Below are 5,441 nucleotides of genomic sequence, written 5' to 3' on the forward strand. Positions count from 1 at the left end.
CACTGGTAACAGAATTCACTCTTTGGGGCTTCTCAGACACCGCAGCTCCAGGTCCTCTTCTTCAGCCTTTTTCTGTCTCTCTACACCATGGTGCTCTGTGGCAATCCCCTCATTATGGCCACCATCACTTGTAGCTCCAGGCTCCGTACCCCCACATACTTCTTCCTGGTCAACCTGTCTGTGCTGGATGCTGTCTGCTCATGCACCGTGGTGCCCAAGCTGCTCGAGATTCTGGCGGCAGGGAAGAAGAGCATCTCCTGTGGGGGCTGCATGGCCCAGATGTACTTCCCGTTATCGTCAGTGACGGGGGAGGTGCTGTTCTTCACGGCCATGGCCTACGACCACTACATGTCTATCCGCTGGCCCCAGGGTGTGTGCTGCGCTGGCGGGGGCTGTGTGGGGCATCGGAGCCGGAGTCAACACCTGCCTGATGATACGGCTGACCTTCTGCGGGCCCAATGTGGTCAACCACTTTTGTGAGATGCCCCCTCTGCTCCCACTCTTCTCCTCCTCCACCTATGTGAATGACATCATGGCAATTGTGACATCTTTGCTGTGCTGAATTTCCTGCTCACCATGGTGTCCTATGGCTTCACCATCTCCACCATCTGAGATTTGTATAGCCAAGGGGAAGTGGCAAGCCTTCTCCACCTGCTCGTCCCACCTCATCGTGGTGACCATGTACTACTCCACCATCATCTACACCTACCTGAGCCCTTGCTCCAGCTACGTCCAGGGACTGGCAAGGTGATGGCAGTGCTTTATTCTACCATGAGCCCCACCTTGAACCCTCGCCTCTGCACCCTGAGGGACAAGGATGTCAAGGCAGCCCTCACAAAAGTCCTTACATTTTTAGCAGAAAAGCTGTAAACTCACTGTCTAAAAGTATCAAGTGCTGGCTCGAGGAAGCTGCAATGACAGGTTATCATAACCTAGAATGTGCTCATTAGGTGGCATCTTCTACTGGGAACAAAGACTAAATTCATTGACACCTGGTACCTTCCATTTAGAAACATGTGCTCTGGACATTTTTGAATTCAAACCAACAGAAATAGGGCCCCTTGAAACCCCTTTGACATTATACAAATGTAGAGTTTAAATACATAGATGTTTGCATTAACTCCTAGCAACAATAATAATAATAACAACTTGTGAAAATACAGTTAAAGGACAAAATGTGTCACAAACGTGATGATGCTGTGTAGGGACTACCTCCAGACTCAGTTCCCCAGCACTATCAAGCCCAGGACACAGCATGGTGCACAGTCACACTTCCTGCAGATGCCAAACCAGTGTGTGAGCTTTCGGAGACACGGCAGTGTGTCTGGGAGCTCAGGGCACATGGGTGGAGGGTGGAAGGTGGAGCTGGAGGCATGCAGTTGGCCAGAAGAGCTCAGAGAAAAGGCTGGGGCATTACAGAGCGGGGTCAGAGGTGCCTGAGGGGTGAAGGTGAAGCAGAGGCCTGGCTGCAGAATGTGGATCTTGAAGGCACCCGATGGCTGAATCCCCCTGGAAGGTGATGGGTGTGACAGAGGACCTTGAGGGAGTTTAAGATGCTCTGCAGAATGTGCTCACCCTCTCTTGGGTGTCTTCCATGGGAATTCTTTCTGCTGATAGCTAGTGGGGCCTGCGTCCTCTCCTGCCCCGCAACATGGTGCCCATGAGAGGCAGGGGTGCTGCTGGTCAAGGTTAGCACCGCGACTCACGGACTTTCTCTGAGCTGAACTCCTTCCTCCTTTGGTGACTCCAGTAGCCCCCACATGTGTTCATTCACCGGATGTTTCAGTGCAAACTCTGTAGTCTTTAAAATCCAGTTCAGTTCAGTTGCTCAGTTGTGTCCAACTTTTTGTGACCTCATGGACTGCAGCACTTCAGGCCTCCCTGTCCATCACCAATTCCCAGAGCTTGCTCAAACTCATGTCCATTGAATTGGTGATGCCATCCAACCATCTCATCCTCTGTCATCCCCTTCTCCTGCCTTCAGTATTGCCCAGCATCAGGGTATTTTCCAATGAGTCAGTTCTTCACATCAGGTGGCCAAAATATTGGAGCTTCAGCTTCAGCCTCAGTCCTTCCAATGAATATTCAGGACTGATTTGTTTTAGGATTGACTGGTTTGATCTCCTTGAAGTCCAAGGGACTCTCTAGAGTCTTCTCCAACACCACAGTTCAAAAGCATCAATTCTTCGGCACTAAGCTTTCTTTATGGTCCAACTCGCATCCATGCATGACTACTGGAAAAACCATAGCTTTGACTAGATAGACCTCTATCGGCAAAGTAATATCTCTGCTTTTTAATATGCTGTCTATGTTTGTCATAGCTTTTCTTTTTTTTTTTTATGAATAAGGCACAAAGTTTATTTACACTCATAATTGCATCCTAAGCTGTTTTATAATTCTTATTTACAGCCCATAGAGTTTCTGTGTTCTGAATTATTCCTTCACATTTTCTGGTATTTGGCATAACGTTCAAACGCATTTCATACACACTGACCTCCTCTCCCAACACCACTCACAAGACTAAATAAATACTAGAGGAAGAAACAGATTATTTCAAGGTTTCAGCTTCTATTTACTTCAATATAACAGAGGTCAGTTCTCTGTGCTGAAATACTAGGAGAAGAATTAACTAATTCACCTGAAGTCTATTATCACCGTTCAAGTACCACTGAATAACATGAATATGACTCTGTCAGTAAACAATCTCATGGGCAGGCTGCTTTCTATGTCCCATCGCTCTCATAGTCTTCTATTATCATGTCGTCTTCTTCCTCGTCTCCCTGGGCTGGAAAGGGCCGAGGCTGGCTGGCCGGCAGTTCATTCCCACTATTCTGACTCAAAGGAAAAGACCAGGTCTCAGGTTCAGCGCTTTGAGTGGGTTCACCCAGTGCTTCCTCTGCAGACTGCCCTCCAGTAAGCTGGGCTTCATCTCCGCTGTCCGCCTCTATCATTCCATTCTCCCTGTCAGTCAGGGCTTCCATTTTCAACCTTCCAAAGTGTCGCTTTAGAGGAAGTCTTCCAATATCTTGGATAAAAGAAATCTGAGCTTGATTTCTCATTGGAACGGTTAGCAAAGCAAGGTATGGCAATAGCTGAGTCTGCAGGCACAAAGCTGGTAAGCAGAAGTCAGAAAAAAGTGCTTTTGCTGCTAGGCAATTTTCCCAATACTTTTTATTTATTAGAAACCACTGGGGTTTGTGCAAGGGTCGAAAACTTGATCCTCCTCCTTGGCAATGAGCAAATCCCCGGGCTTTGTTGGAATGTATCACACCTCTCGTAGCTATAGATGTGCTATGTTCCCTGAGAGAAGAGCGTGTATTCCAGTCACCACTGAGGATATCCGCAAAACTCAGCAATTCACTGGCTCTCACAAGATCATCCACTTCTGTGAAGAAATCTACATAGTTCTGGTGAAGATGTAAATTAAGTAACTCTCCTGGCATGTGTGACATTTCTACTACTTCCTCAGGTTGAACAAGCAATGTATCCCGGTCATACTCTGATAAATGAGAAGGTAATCGAGGTGAGTCTACTTCTGTTACAGGTGCTCGTTTACTATATAGTATTTTCCCTAAAGCTCTGAAGAGAAAGAGGGAAACATCTTTGCCACCAATAGCTTGGACCTCCTGATTTTCAAATATCCTATCAGTTTTCTGTCTTCGTTTTGATTTTGACAGCACAGCATCTGATTTTAAGGAAGACATTCCTTTTTTCCTTGGCCATAAATTGTTCTTTCCTGTTGAGGAAGAAAACTGGAGGCTATTTATTGCACTTCTGATATCACCAGAGCATCCTTGACAGAGAAACTCTAGAGAAGTTTTATCAGGGACAAGAATTTTTCCTCCATTCTTATTAGCTTCTACTGTCACTATTCGATTAAGAAACTTCATCATAATTGTTGGTGCCACAGGGTTGAAACTAATATTTGAAATAGCACACTCTTCTTAAATTTCTTTGGGAAACAGTAACCTTTGACTATTATCTCCACTGAGACTGTCAGAGATTATAAATATTAGAGGACACCGACCAATCTGCACATACTTCCTCAGAACTTCATGTAAAGTATGAGAATCCCGATAAAACTGGTTAGGTAAGTCTTCAACTAGAATTATCTTCTTATCAGTTCTCAGATCATCTCCAAGCATTTGTAGTTGGTTGTATTTTGTTGCTCTTAGTAGAAACTCTTTAAAAACTGCTATCTGAGACTGATAGGGAAATATATGGAAGCTTGATTCAGGATTCAATATCTCCTTGAAATCATCTTTTTGGAATTCTGGTAAAACTGGATTAATCCACTCTTGTACTTGAATACCATGCTCCTTTGCTAGTATTTTTATAGTTGTTGTTTTTCCACATCCAGGAGGTCCTGTTATTAATAAAATAGATCCACCCTGTTTTGGCTGCCTTTCTAAGACTTCAGCTTTTAACCAGGTTTCAACTTCTTCAATCTTCTTTTTATGCACAGCAAGTTCATGCTGAGTTTCTGGTTTGTATTTATCCACCCATGGTTCATTTTCTGACAGATATTCTTTTGAATTTTCTAGACCATAGATCTGTTTAGAGGAAGATAGGTTTCCTCCTTTGCTAGCCGGAAGTCTGCTACTTTCTACTGTGGAAGGCACCTTTTTTCTTCTAAGACTTGAGTTATTCACACTTAATGATGTGGCAGTAATAGTAGAAATGCTTGTAGTCTCTGAAAAACCATCAAATGATGGGTCTACCCAGTTTGTTACCTTTGTAGAAGATACCTTTGGTCTAAAAAAAGTTTTTGACATTATAAACTTCAATAGTTCCCATCCGTAGTATACAACCTGTAGTACATTAAAGTATAGTTCACATATTCTTCACGACTGGGAACGTCTCTGCTTTGCAGTTTCAAAGAGGTACATAAGTGGAAAAAGCACCTCTTTGAGTGAACATGGTTGGCAGGTCGAAATAAGAGAGACAGACTGTTGTTCTGGTCAGAATTCTAGTTGCCCTTTGAAAACAAGGCTGACAGTTACCTCCTTTAAAAAGTAGGCAACTGTCCTTGAGGATACCAGGTTCTTTCGGGTAGCTGCATCCCCTCATGGGCGGAGGGGAGCGGTGGAGCCCAGGCTCTGCTCCAGGTGGAAGGGAAGCCACCCGGCCCAGCCCGAGCTCAGCGCGGAAGCCTCTCAGAGGCCCCGCCTCCCGGGGACCTTCCGTGTCATAGCTTTTCTTCCAAGAAGCAAGAGTCATTAAATTTCATGGGTGCAGTCACCATCTGCAGTGATTTTGGAATCCAAAAAAGTAAAGTCTGTCGCCGTTTCCATTGTTTCCCCACCTATTTGACATGAAGTGATGGGACCAGATGTCATGATCTTAGTTTTATGAATGCTGAGTTTTAAGAGAGCTTTTTCACTCTCCTCTTTCATTTTCATCAAGAGGTTCTTCAGTTCCTCCTTGCTTTCTGCCATGAG

General features: G+C 44.9%; 1 pseudogene; it reads right to left on the minus strand.

The window, feature by feature from the left end:
* Positions 1-2,344: 2,344 nt before the first annotated feature.
* On the minus strand, positions 2,345-5,170 carry LOC139036013 (cell cycle checkpoint protein RAD17 pseudogene; annotated as a pseudogene).
* Positions 5,171-5,441: the final 271 nt, after the last annotated feature.

Source organism: Odocoileus virginianus, chromosome 7, assembly GCF_023699985.2.
Source record: "Odocoileus virginianus isolate 20LAN1187 ecotype Illinois chromosome 7, Ovbor_1.2, whole genome shotgun sequence".
NCBI classification, from domain to species: Eukaryota; Metazoa; Chordata; class Mammalia; order Artiodactyla; family Cervidae; genus Odocoileus; species Odocoileus virginianus.